The sequence below is a fragment of the Balaenoptera borealis genome (assembly GCF_965194805.1).
Source record: "Balaenoptera borealis genome assembly, chromosome: 16".
In the NCBI taxonomy this organism is placed as follows: Eukaryota; Metazoa; Chordata; class Mammalia; order Artiodactyla; family Balaenopteridae; genus Balaenoptera; species Balaenoptera borealis.
This window is the reverse complement of record NC_138872.1, coordinates 70,544,104-70,558,809: the sequence shown is the minus strand read 5'-3', so window position 1 is coordinate 70,558,809 and position 14,706 is coordinate 70,544,104.

The window sequence follows — 14,706 nt, the reverse complement described above, 5'->3', positions numbered from 1 at the left end:
GGCTGGAGTCCTGGTCCATTGTACACTCCTTTCTAGTTTTCCCTCCCATCCTTCTTCCTCCAGCTTTCTTGCAGCTGATGGTCAACAAAGGCTAAACAGAGATAAGTCAGTGCTGATCACAGGAGTCCCATAGCACCTCTTCCTTCACTCTTAACCTTGTGTCTGATTCTTCCAAATAGCTCCGTGTGAGAGCAGATCTGCCAGAACATGGAAACTGGCTTCCAGGGTGAATGTCTGACTTCCTCCAGAGACCAAGATATAGCAGGCTCCGAATTGTTAGAGGACCTGGTGATGAGAGCCTTCAGAATAAACACAGAGACTGTTTCTCCCTTTGGACTCAGCTCTCAGACCACACAGGTGTCCACTCGGTGCCACCCAACCCAGCACAGTCCTAACAAATGCAGCCCACGCTCTGTCTCCCCACCTGAATTTCACTCTCAAGCTGGCCATGCAAAGGACCTATGCCAGGGTGACCTGAATAATCCTAGGATTGGGGTGGGTGAGGAGCAGGGTGGGACATCAATGATGACCAGGGTGGGAGGGCATGAGTACAGGGCAAAGATGTTCAGGGCAAATGCTTTAATCCCCTTCCGTTTTAAGCATGCGCAAACTCTTTGCACCACATTTTGGGGTAGCACAGTATATACAAGCAACAATAGGATGTGGAAATTCCTCAAGAACGGATGCCCGAGAGTGAGCATTTACCTTGTGGCTGAATGGTTATTGCTCAGCCACAAGGTAAATGCAGCAAAAATCCCATTTTAATAAACTTGAAGGAGCGCCAGAATTTCTATGTCAACAGGAGGGTTACGTCTGTGGAAACAGTGCCCAGTATCATGCAGGGTTTGCTCGATACTCAGAAGGCTGGCTTCTTACGATAATAAAGTAATAGTATTTGGAAGACACTCCACCCCAATCTTCTTATTTTAGAGGTAGGGAGACTGAGGCACAAGGTGTCAGTGTGGATACTGGACCTTGGGCAAATAATATCCTCTACCTGTAACTCAGGTTCCCCGTCTGCAGAATGAGAAAGTGGAATATTTCTAAATTGGCATTGGAAGGTTGGAATAATTTCTTGACCATGTCCATTTAGAAATCCTTGACCTCTACTGACCAGACCCACTATGGTGTCACATTTAAAGATACAAAGCCCAAACAGGAATTTCAGCCTCTGCTCATGTATCTTTCAGATATTTAATGGACCCTTGTATTTATCCTGCTATGATGCTCATTAACATCTTCTTTCCTTATATATGCTGATATGTGCTGAGATTCCAGTGACTCTCTAAATACCTTACCCCACTTTTGCTACTGACAGAGACCCGCTTACAGTGCTTTAAACAAATTAGGGGCATGTGATTTTACATAAAAGAAATCCAGACATGAGTAGTTCAGAGTTGGTTTGATGGTTCCCAGGGTCATTAAGAAACTTCTGTTTTCTATTCCACTATCCTCAAAGTCATATGATGACTGCTAGAGCTCCAGCCTTCACGGCACATTCCAAGCAAGAAGAAGAGAAAGAGCAAGGGGCAGGACTATTCCTCCTGAGTAAGCCCCCCTTAAAGAGACTTCCCAGAAGTTCCATTCAATGATTTCTGCTAGCAACTCATTGGCCAAGCCTAGCTGCAAAGGGAGGCTTAAGAAAGTAATATTTTCTCTGGGACACTTCAGAAAAATAGGAGTTCACTTTTAAAGGAAGGAGAGAAAATTGATATTAAGTAGGCACACAGAAGTCTCTGCCACGTTGCACCCCCTCTCCTCTAACCGATGTGTCCTTGCCATCTTGGTCCTTTCATGTTCCCACTCCTCTATGCCGCCCATAAGACCTGCTCCAGGAAGGCCATCTCTCCCCCAGCAAGTGCCATTCTCCTGCTCTGACAACGCTTTCCTTGTGAGCTGTGACTCTGTGGTGTAGGGATGTTGCCCTTCTTGGACAAACTCAGGCAAAATCTCTAGTTCCCAGCCACCTAGCCCCCACTCCCCAACTTTCTCCTTTGTCAGGAACCTGATCTGTTAACCACCTTTGATTCCAACTCCAGTTAGACCCCTAAAACCCTCCTTGGACTCTGGCTGGTACCCAATAAAAACAAGCTGATTCCTGCTAGGCTGATGGCTCCTGGTTTGGAATTCTGATTTCTTTGTTCCCTTTCCACCTGGTTCACTCCTGGCTCTCCTTCCCTGGACCCTGATCCTTGAGCTCAGAGAACCCCAGTGCACGTCCATAGCCTCTTCTTCACAAACTGTGTTTTTACTGGACCCAGGGAGGGCTGGGTCTCATAGATAAGTGGAATTTTCTCCTCCACAGATCAAAATCCATAGTTATATATTGTAATATAACAAGGTTATACACGAATAGCTCCTACAAGATTCTACAGGCTATAAATGGCTAGGAAGCACGGAAAAAAAATGTTCACTCCCTCAGTAATCATGAATATGCAAGGTACAACATCAGAGACACCATGTCACACCCTTTTAATTGCAAACCATTAAGAAGTCCAACAATATTAAGTGTTGGTGAGGCTGCTGAGAAACTGAATATCTTATCCACAGCTGGTGCAACTATAAATTTGAGCAACTTTGGTGAGTAATCTGGAAATATAAAGTTAAAGATGTGCATATGCAATGAGCATGCAGTTTCCCTCCTAAGTTTATACATTAAAGAAACGCTTACACATTTATACAAGAACACTTGGGTATGGATGTTGGCTGTGGCACTGTATGGGGATTGCTCTCGCTGAGAAATTGGCTTCCATAGGGTCTGAAGCTGAGCACAAACCCCAGTGACTCCTCCATCCACCCTCAACAATGCTCCTTAAGTCAATTTCCTGGTTCAGGAGGCATGGGGCTCGAACAGAGACTGGAACGGGTCCAAAATAAGAGCCTCTTCCAGTTTCTGTGTGACTCCTGACTTAAAAACAAGTGACACTGAAACGTATCCTTGTTTCTCATCTAGGTTTCTAGCAACTTCCCAGGAGAACTTTTGTACCTGGTTAACGATTGGATGGTCCAGGATACAGCCTAGGCAGGTTAGACAAGGGGGCAGTGCAGGGCAGCAAATGATGGGACCGGAGGCTGTGTAATGGTTCTTGGAGACACTTAAAACCACAACAGACTGATTCTGGGCAGCCACTGGGACAATGAAAACAGATACCCTCATCCTCGGGTGAGGATGGCAGGACCTCAGGAGGATGACAGAGCCTGGGTATAAAGGGGATAAATGGGGCTTCAGGGTCAGGCTCCAGTCCCAGGAGGAGCTACGATTACATAAGTATCATAAATTGTTACCATCATCATAATAGCTAATTCTAATTCGGCATTTATCATATGTCAGGAACTGTATAAACTGACTTGCCTACTACGGCAGATATTGCCAATTGCATACTAATAGTCATTCTCTCCTTATGCCTTATTAACAGGTCTGTGGTTTTGTTCAGAATGGCCATGTGCACAGAAAAATTATTCCCACGATTTCTTGAGGCTAAAAGTGGTCATGTGATACAGTTCTGATCAATGAGATGAGAATAGAGGTCTACTTAAAGGTCCTCCCAGGAAAGCTGGACTTTTGCAATTCCTCTCCCTCTTTCTCTGCCTGGAATGTGAATGTAATGATCAGGATGCAGCAGTCATATTGTGATCAAGAGGAAAAGGCACTCAAGCTAAGGGGGGCAGTGCAGGAAAACCAAAGAATCTGGGTCTTGATGATGATAGTGCCGTGCATTACGTGCCTCTGCATTTCTTGTTTTGTGAGAAAAATCCACCTATTTTGGTTAGGACACTGTGACATTCAGATAAACACAATCCCTGAAAGTAACATTATCTCATTTAATCCTCACAACAAATTTCCGAGGTAGGCACTCTCACATGCCCATTTTCCAGCTGAGGAAACTAAAGCTCAGAGAAGTTAAACTAGTTCGTAGCAGAAGCATGGCTAGAGCTCCATCTGACTCATTCCAAATTTGTCCTTATTATTATGCTATTCTCTCTGCTTCTTCACTGCACATTAAGAAGGGGTTTAATCCAATTCTTGTGAGTTGAGTCAACAGAGAGCCAATGGGGTGGGGGTCAAGGCTAGAGCGATATGAGGTTACATTGACGTTGTTGATTCAATCCTGGGAGGCATGAAAATGGAAATTGTAAGCCCCATCTATTTCCCCTTTCCCTGGTCAGCACCTGCTGGGTAGAGAATGCCTGCAGGAATTCCATGGGAGGGGATGGTGGTGGCCAAATGGAGGGGGATCCAGTGGAAAAGTAGCCATTCATCCTTCCAGCTACACAGAATGGGCAGCAACCATTGAATTCAGGATGCCAGTGAATTGCGAGTGAGGCTAAAGTGAGCGTCCAGGGTGAGGATCAAATCAGACTCTCTCTGGAGTCTCTTTGGAGAAACTGATTATAAACAAAACCCTGGTAGGAGCAGCAGATAGGATGTTTGTTTCTGCCTCTCACCCCATTCGCCTCATTCACCCCAGAGAAACAAGGATATCACCCTATAATCCCTGGGAGGACAGACTCAAGTGTGGGTCATGAGAGATGATTAGAAACTTCCCCAAAAGATGCAGAGAGAGACAACTCTGGGTTTTAAATCCTTGTGACTCCACTTAAAAGCTCTGTGATTTTTAAAAGAGTCACTTAACATCTCTGATTATCGGTAACTGACTCATGAATCCTCGTGAGGATGTAAAGAAAATCTGTGATTGCACCTGACACGTGCTGGGTGCACAGAACATAAAAGTGCTTCTGCCTTCTTCCCATGTGAGCCTGAAACAGGAAAGGGAATGCTTCTCTTCTATTTTCCCTTTTCTCCTGGAAGATCCATATGGCTCCCCAGAGGACGTCCAGGGGCTGCCGTTTGTCCCCGACACTCAGCTCTTTACATTCTTCATGGTTTTAAATGTTCCCATGAGCCCTTTGAAGTAGAGATTATGATCTCCTATTATACATAAAAGAAAGCCGAGGTTCAGGGAAGTTCAAGTAATTTGTCCTTTGGCACAAACCTAGTAGGTGGTAGAGCTGCATTTTGATTCCAGTGCTTGACCTTTAACCATCACAATATTCTTCTTCCCATCAGGAACCCAGAAATTGTGTACCAAATCCAATTTGGACACCTAGACTTTTGCACTTCATCGATCAAAAGTGGAGCAAACTTACACTGGCTTGTGTGTCACAGGCTATGAAGACATGGCCAGGGAACTGTAAGACTGCTGTGACTGGCTCTGTGTCTCCTGGAATTGCATTATTTTCTTCCTTCCTCCCTCCCTCCCTCCCTCGTTCTTTCTTTCCTTTCTCCCTTTTTCTTTCATTCTTTCTTTCTTTCTTTCTTTCTCTCTCTCTCTCTCTCTCTCCCTCCCTCTCTCCCTCCCTCCCTTCCTTCCTCCCTCTTCCTCTCTCCTCTCTCTCATTTTCTTTCTTCCCTCTGTCTTTTTCTCTTTCAAAAATATTCAGAAGCATTTTCTGCTTGGTACCAGGTCCTGCCTGTGGTGATGGAAGGCTTGTGGAGATGAATAAGGCACTGTTTTACATGATTTCGATTCTTTTAACGGCAGGACACAGCACGCCGACACTTGGAGAGATGAAAGGCAGAACTCCTTCTTACATCTCCAAAAGAGAGGAGGCTGTCACGCAGGGCCACATAAGAAGTTGCACTTGGAACAGGGTAACAGCAATCTGAAGCCATGCGGGCAGCTTAAATGCGGCAAGGGGGGTGGGGTTAGTGAGGTTTGGTGAGCTCCCTTTGGATTGGCTAGTACATGGGGGGGTCTCTGGGGCATAGAGACTGTCCCTGGTTGTCTGGCGCCTGGCCCTGGGGCAATTAAGATGGGTGCCTAGTGTGACAGTCTGATAAGGGAAGTGATTGGGGTGTGGCATACTTTCACCCAGATTATCTGGAATAGCCTTAAGTAGCTCCTTTATTAATTCATTGATTGATTAATTCAGTCAAAAATTGTCTAGGAAAAACTTGTATGGGATAGACCCTGGAGATAACACAATAGTCAGGGCCCCCGACATCAGGGAATTCCTAGTCTGATGAGGAGACAAACATTACACAAATAAGCCCGTGGCTGCGTGTAGGAATCATAAGGTTACACTGGCTTCAGGCAAGTTGTCATCCAGTGTGGACTTGGTCTTTCTCCATGTCTTTCTGTGCTTTCCTCTGACTGGCTTTATTATTATCTTTCTACATTTAAAAAAATTGAAGTACAGTTGATTTACAACATTGTGTTAGTGTCAGGTGCACAGCAAAGTGATTCAGTTTTATATAATATATACTTTTTGTTTTCTATTCTGATTGGCTTTGTTCTTAGTTTACTATAAGGCAGTATCCCCTTAACATTAGCTTCAGACTTATTATGAAACAAACTGGTTTAGCCATTTCCGTGGAGGGCCCCTCTCTGTTCTGACAGAAGGCTGACTCTTTTTGGACAGACTTGGTCAGGGAGATGGAATTGGCTGACCGGACTAGGTCTGAGTGGCATGGCTTTCCTGGAGCCCAGGTGGAGGGGGTATGGTCAAGACCACCTATATTGCTAGATTTAGTGTGTTTGAAGGGTAGCTCCTCATAAAAGTGGGGTGCAACTTGCAGCTTGCCTAGATGTCAGCCAAGCAAAGACAACTTATATTGACCCATATAGGAAATGCTTGGAAGGAATCTGAGGCCACATGGCCTTTTTTGCGTCCCTGGTTCCTGCCTGCATTTTAAAAACCGAGCTTTCCTTAGTGGCCAGTGCTACAAGTGGTTGTTTCTTCATCTCTGTGTGACGATTGCCACCCCTCTCCACAGCCTGACTCTCTTGTTAAGACCACCCAGGTCTATGATATTGACCAGAACTTTGCTCATAAAAGCGTCCATACAATTGCAAAGCCAAGTGGATCCTGGGTGATACTGGGACAGTTCCCAAAGGCTGTGGTGCAAGTGACTGACATCGGTTAGGACTCATTTTATCATACAGTGTTATCTGGGGTAAAAAGAGCCAGAATAGAAAGGTGATTTAACTTCTAAGTCTTTTTAACAAAATTCATGTATGTCTATTCACACATCAGGGGAAAAAGGTGGTGTCATTTTATGTGCCCTGATTTATATGTCAGAAAGCAGCATCCTCTTGGGCCAGTACTAAGAAAACTATAACGGAAGCTACACACATAGAATGTATCATGCGTGCTAAAGAAAAAAGTGATTCAATCATTCACGGCCCTTGTTAAAGAACCATAAGGCAGACCTTATTCAAGATCATCACTGACCACTGCATCAGGGACCACTGCAGAGAGGCTTTACAGTGGAAGGAGAGATTGACCTCAACCCCAAATACAACAAGGAACAGTGGGAATTTATAGCCAGGGATCAGGGTGAGGCTCTGTGGATGGGCAATTACTAAGAGGAAACATCAGGTGTAAGGGGGGGTTCTGGCTAAACTGACCCAATAGGATTCTTGCTGGTGGCAGCCCAGGGTGAGCAGATACCACCTGGGAGAAGGTGCAAGATGAGGAACCCAGTCAGATATTGAGAGTGGGGGATTTTTGCTAAACTGACTTAGCGGCAGTCTTGCTAAAATTAGACAATCAGAGACAAACACAGAAGCCCTGAAAATCCAGGGTCTAGTTGAGAAGAGAGTTCAGAGGAGTTTGCCTAGAATTTGATCAAAGAGAGAATTTTTGTCAAGTATATCCCAGGTGCTAGTACTTCTTTTTCAAGTCGGGTTATCCTTTGGGACACTCTGGAGTAAATCAGAGTTGGATTGGTTTTCAGAAATCTAGGAGGCATTTTCCTTTAACCCTGAGGTCCTTTCACAAAAAGCAAAGGAGAAGATTTTGCATGCAAGAGTGACATCACGAAGATTTTATAAATCCTAGATTTAGAACATACCCTCCCCTTCCCCGTATCTGCACAAAAGACTTGGAGAAGGTTCTGATCATTATTTTGGGGTTAGGTGTAGAGAAGTGTTTATCTTTTCGACATTCCTTGATTTGCATCACAAATGCAATGGGCTGGGACCCTGGGGTGCTTAAAGATCCAAGCCACTCATCAGAAATCCTAACTTGCAAAGGTTGCTTTCACCAGATGAAGGAAGTGATCTTTCTCCCCCTTTTCAGGTCCGTGCCCTGGTCTGCTGGGGGCTGTAGCCAGGCCAGAGTTACAGAACCTCCAGCTGTCAGCAGGGTATCCTAAGGCAATTAGCTGGAAACAAAGAAAACAAGAGGTGAGCCTTGAAACAAGCACAGAGAGAACAAGTCAGTTCCCAGGCAGAGTGTGGAGACAGAACAGAGAGGTGTACGGTCAGCTGAGTACCTGCCAATGTTGCTTGATTATTAGGCTTCTGATAGCCAAGACCCCAATGTCAAAAACACTTGTTTTCCCACACCTTAAGGTTTCTGCATCAGGACCTATCTAACAATTGATGTATGTATTTAATGTGATTAGATTTGTGTATGTATGTGTATGTTGATCTGTTGTTTGTTTTCCTCTGTAAAGCTATTCATAAATCCATTGTACATCTTAAAATGAATGGTGTTTCAGAACTAGGGAGTGCAATATTTCTGGAGCAAGCAAGAATGTACAATCTAAACTAGATAAAACTCCTTATAGTGTTCATCTGTATCATTTTTTTATGTGCTGTTTCTTCATTCATCCATTCATTCATCCATTCATCCATCCATCCCTTCATCCATCCATCCATGTAGTTAGTAGAAACAAAGGAAAGTTATTTAATCTTTCTGTGTCTTAGTTTATTCACCTTCAAATGGCAGTTGTAAAGATTAAATGAAATAATGCAATGTTCACGTATAGCACTTTAACCATGCCTGATACAAAATAAGGGCTCAACTAGCGTTATTAAATTGTTAGTTCCATTCATTCATTCATTCAACCATTTTTGCTGATGGCTGGCATCTGCTAGATTCTCTGAGGCACAGAGTTTGTCGAATTGTGCTGCTGAACTGAAAGGATGCCTTCCAGGAAGGTGAAGTCAGTTTGGTCTAGATCATCCCAAAGGGCATAAATGTATAGATGTGTCACAGGAGGTTAATCAAGGCGGCCCACCCATAATTCTTATTCATCACCTGCTTATTTATCGTCTTGTTTTCTACCCCAGCTGTTCCTTGGGTCCTGGTGCATAGTATATACTTGGAGTAGGAAGGAGAAAAAAGTACCTCTTTCTTGCTTCCATTATTCTATCACAGACCCCTGTTAGCACTGCTGCCCATCTCTGCAGTTTTGTCATGGTCCCTCACTTCCCTTCCCCTGTTGGCCTGTTTTCCACTCGTAGCCTGGACCTTCAACCCTGCCCAGCTTTATCCACCATTGTCAGCCTTCCTAGGCTACACCCTGTGTGGCAAGATGGACAAATCTTCTTCAGATTGGGTCATGTCCACCAATGAACGACACTGGGGCCATGGGAGAGGGTTCGAAGCTTCCCATGGTTTCTGATGCCGTTATCTGGCATTGATACAGCCTGGTGAGTTGGCTGCAATCATGGGAGAGTGAAATTCACATTGGCAGTACCCTTGGGACTGCCTTTTAAAGGCTGAGGTGACTCTCTTTGGCTCTACCTGCGTGTGTCTGGGGACCCAGAATGTAAACTCCATGAGGGAAGGTATTTTTTGTATGTTTTATTCGCATTGTTGAATATCCAACACCCAGAACTGTGCCTGGCACGTAGAAAGCATTCAATAAATAGTTGTCGAATGAATGAACCTATAAAAATCATCTCTGGACGCACAGATGTGAACTTCTGCTTTTTTCCATGAAGGTAGGGAATATTTCAGAGGCTGTCTCCCTTTGAGATTCTCTGGGAGTTAACTGGCCTAAAAGGTGAACAAGGATAGGACTTTGCATAGCTGCATATGTGGGTATGTATATGCGTGTGCAGGTATGTATATGCCTTCCTGTGTGGACCTGTATGTGTATGCATGTGCAAACCACCTCAGGCATAGAACGGTTCATAAATATGCATGTATCCATATTCATGTGCCCACACATGCATGAATGTACTTTTGTGGATGAGTGTTGTGATTGGGGGAGGGGATTCTCAGTTTACCTGTTGGCTAATATGGGGGAAAACTATCAAGAGGGTCTGGAGATTTCTAACTTGAGGTCCACCCATGCACAGTGTTGCCCTGGTCTCAGCCAAAACAGCTGAAATTATGGAGACTTCCTAGGATGATGGGGGAGGTTCTTGGGTTTTAGTTTCCTGGAAGAGATCCGTGAACCACACTGTTCACACAAAAAGAAGGAAACATTGCAGGACAAGAAGCTCTAGATTATCGGTACATGCAGACAAAAGACCCAAAGAAACCTAAGCACTGAGCCTCGCTCTGGAGCCACACTGCCTGGTTTTGTTTCTCAGCTTCGGCTGCTACCAACTCTGTAGTCGTAGGCAGTTATCTGACCTCACTGTGCCTCAGCTTGTGCATCCATAAAATGGGGAGAATAATAGTATCTACTTTGTAGTGCCTGGGAGAATTAAAGAGTTAATATATATGAGTACACAGTAAGTGCTAGATAGTAAGTGACTATTTTTGGCTGAACCACACAGACCAGGAATTATTTTCTTATTCCTGGAAGCAAACGCTAGCCTTGATTCTTTTACTTATATAAAACTAGTACATATTCATTCCGGACAATTTGGAAAACACAGATAGACCAATATAAGAAGAAAGAAAATCTTAATTTTAATCTCTCCCTGTGCCAGATAAACATTGTTAATGTTTTAAAGTATATCCATTTGGGTACTTCTCCTATAAACGTGCTTTTCTGTAACTGTGATTCCATTACCACATACTGTGGTGCTGTATTATCAATACATTGGTGGTCCCCAGGGCAGCGTGCTTCCGGTACTTATACCTGTGTAGTCTCCTCCCCTGGCATCTGGGCTGGTCCCGTGACTTGCTTCAACCAATAGGATGCAGCCTGATGAGGCCGTGTCAATTCCAGGCGTCAGCCTTAAGAAAGCTGGGCAGCTTCTATCGTGGCTTTCTCGGGAGCTCTGAGCAGCCATGTAGGATGTATATGCTGTTGAGAAACCACATGGGGGGGAAGAGGCCCTGAGACTTCATGGAGAGACAGGCCCAGTCTGTCCAGCCTCCCGGTTGAGCCCAGCACCCACCTGACCTGCACTGTGAATGTACCCCCGCAAAAGACCACCAGAAAGCCCCCAGAAGAACCACCGGGCTGGGTCGAGCCTGGATGGCAGAACTGCAAAAATGCTTATAAATTACAATAAAAATTGTTGTTACTTTAAGCCATTACCTTTTTGGCGTGGTTTATTACACAGTAATAAATAACTGATAATTGTTCCATTTTATAGCTTGCATTCTAAAGCTTAAAATTAGACCATACTTCTATGTAATTATGTTATAGTTAACAGTGAGTTCTGGATAAGTTTGACTGGGTTTTGATTCCAATTTCACATATTAGCTATGACTTTGGGCAAATTAATTCACCTCATCTATAAAATGGACTTGATAAAAACCTCATTGATTTTTGGGAAAATTAAATGAGCTGATACATGTAAAGCACAGTGCCCGGATTATAGTTAGATATTAATAGATTTTTATTTCACCAAATCATTTCTTAATGGTCACGGTATGTCATTGCATGGGCATGTCATAATTTAGCCAATCTCCTGCTGGTGGGCATTTATGCTGTTTCAAATTCTTTTACTACTATAGAATATGCAGAGCAAAAATTCTCATTTCCATTTTTCAAAGGAGAAACAGAGTGAGGCTGAGAAAGTCCATGCTGAGGTCACACAGCAGAGCTGAGGTTAGAAACCTAGCGTTCTCATTCCTAGGGTGGTGATTGCTCCTGTACCCAGCTTGAGCATTTAGCAATCCACCTGCATGCAGTTTTTGTCTACTGCCTCCTGCATTGCATTATAACCCTGGAGTTTCCCTGGAGATTAGAGTTATCATAAGCAAGTAAAGATTTCTTGACATGCTAATTTTTGTAAGAAAGTAAACATTCTAAATTTCTCAATTCTGCTTGCTTCAAACTGGTGAGAGCATCTCCTGGTAAGGAGGGACTGAAATCAAAGATGAGAGATGGTGTTTTTATATGATTAAATGAACTCTACTTGACTGTTGACTTGTCTACTTCAACAGTTCTTCATTTGAATTTTAGTTCTGTTTTTCCCCAAGTATAAGATAAAAGGAAATTTACTTAACTCTCTGAGCCTCAGTCTCCTCATCTGCAAAATAGTGGTACTTATCCCTCCTCCCATCTCCACCTCCTACTCTCCTTCCATTGTTGTGACAATTAAAGGAGATAGTTGATGTAAAGTGTGTGACCCAAGTGCTCAAGACAGGATAATTAACATTGGATTCTTGGTATTAGTTAGGAAACCTCCAAAGAAGGCTAAAATAACTTTTCATCGTTCTGACCTGAGAGAGCATAGCTCTGGGGATGGAAAAACATTTGGATCTGAAATCTGAACCTCTCTTTGTGCTCTTTGAGGTGTCAGGAAAGATGGGAAAAAAAGTAAAAATTATTTCTACAAATGGGAAGGCTTAGGGTAGATAGTTCATGTCAAGTCATCAGTGGATGAAATCCTGACTTCGGACACAGTTATTCACCCATCATAAGTTTCCTCTCACCAACGTCCACTTAACTTATGCATATGGTGCCCAGTGTCATAATCATCTGCGAATGAGCAGGGTTGGTGAGAAGGAAGCAGGAGGCCATGTCCATGGTGGTTGCCACGGTGGCCCCAGAAGTGTTTCCATTCCATGGCTCTTGTTCAGTCTTCTCTGTCACCCTCTTCTTCTCCTTCAGAGGATGTCATTGTATCATTCAATGTCCAACCACTGCCAGGAGTAATTTCATTTTCATAGGAGGTGGACAGCCTTAAAGATGGTGAAGTATCCTAGTTCCATTCTTTCTAAAATGAATTTAGGTTGATAGATGGTCATTTTGGTAACATTTCATTCCATTTCCTCCTTTCTGAACCTTCCCTGACAGTTTGGTTGACAAGGGGCTTAATCTTAAATTCAGGGGCCAATAAAAGGCAGTTTTAACAAAGGCCTTTGTTCTTTACTGAGATTATCATCATTCATTGCTTTCTTCTTTCCTTCCTTCCTCTTGGCCTCTCTGCTTCCCTCCTTCTCTCCTTTCCTCCTTCTTTCTTTCTTTCTTCAGACATGTATTGGGCATTTTCCATGTGCCAAATCACACGTTGGATGTGGGGGAAATAGATTTCTATGTAAGGGACAGTTTCTGCCCTTCAGTTGCTCACAGTTTCAAAGAAGGGGAAAGCAAGTAAAAAGTAAATATTCATCATCTATTGCCACAGAATGCTGTGTAATAAACCACTGGCTTACAACAACAAGTATTTGTTCTCATGCTTATAACCTGGCTAAGGCTGGGCTCAGTTGGTCATCTGTGCTTTAGGTTTGCCAATCAGCTGCATTTTGCTCCAGGCTGAGGGCTCGGTTCCACGTCCATTCTCCACGTATTCGTTTTGAAGCCAGTCTGAAAGGTCAGCAATTATCCAGGGCATTCTCTTCCTGTAGTGGATCATAGCAGCACAAGAGTGCAAGCCCAATCATGCAAGCTTCTGCTTGTCTCACACTCACTAACATCCTATCGGCCAAAGTATGTCATGTGGCCAAGCCAGCAATAGTGGAGCAGGAATCTATTCCCCTTCACATACGGTAGAAGGTAAAAAGAGTGAATATTTGCTGAAAAATATTTCAGACCATCACAGGAGGGAGGAGCCAATAGATAGACGTAGCACAGAGCACTGGGCAGAGTACCTAAACCAGTATAACCAGGGAAGACATCCTAGAGGAGGTGAACATTCAGCTGAGCACTTAGAGTTTCAGGAAGTGAACTAGATGAAGGTATAGGATGGGATTGTCTGTTCAAGGCAGAAGGAGTTGCTCATTTAAATGATTCAGAGTTAAAGACTCCAGGGCCCTTTTGGTAGCTAGTGTTTTGAGCCCCTGTAATGTTACGGAACATCTTCCAAGAGATGTTCTTGGAAACAGATACAAAGGTCAGATTCCCAAGGCATGTCTTATAGGACAGATGTTGAAGAAATCTGATAGCCAGAGGTGTGGGCAAGACAGAGAATGGTGCTAAGCAGGGATAGAACTAGTCATAACTGCATCTTTGAAGTTTACATGGAAGCTGATGTGAATGATAAATAGAAGGGCGAGAACCTGGAATTGGGGAGACCAGTCAGGGGCCCACTTTGACCTACAGGTGAGCAATGATAAAGGCTTGGAAGGGAAAGGGGAATGGGATGAGATATTTAAGAGATAGGCTGCCCAGGACATAAAGGATGGAGGAGAAGGGGGAGTTGAGAAAGACTTTGAGGCATCTCTTACTATCACGGTTACTCTAACTGATGTTGTCCTTGATTGAGTTACAAAGAGAAGCGAACACTCAGAAAGGAAAGCAATGATTACCAAAGGCATCGTAGAAGACTCGCTCCATTTCTTGTTTTCTCAGGAGAGTGATTGGGTGTGGGGGAAATGACTAAGGTTTTGGAGGCAGACACACAAGTGTCTGAATCTCAGTTCCATACCTACTGATTCTCTGACAAGTTCTTTACCATTATTCAGCAGCCCTTAACTTCACCACTCTGGGATTCAGTTTCCTCCTTGTAAAATAGTCAAGATCTACTTAACGTGGTTATCATGAAATTAAACAGGACAGTGGATGAAAAGAGTCCTAGATCAGACCTGACCAATAGTCAACTCTCAACAGACAGG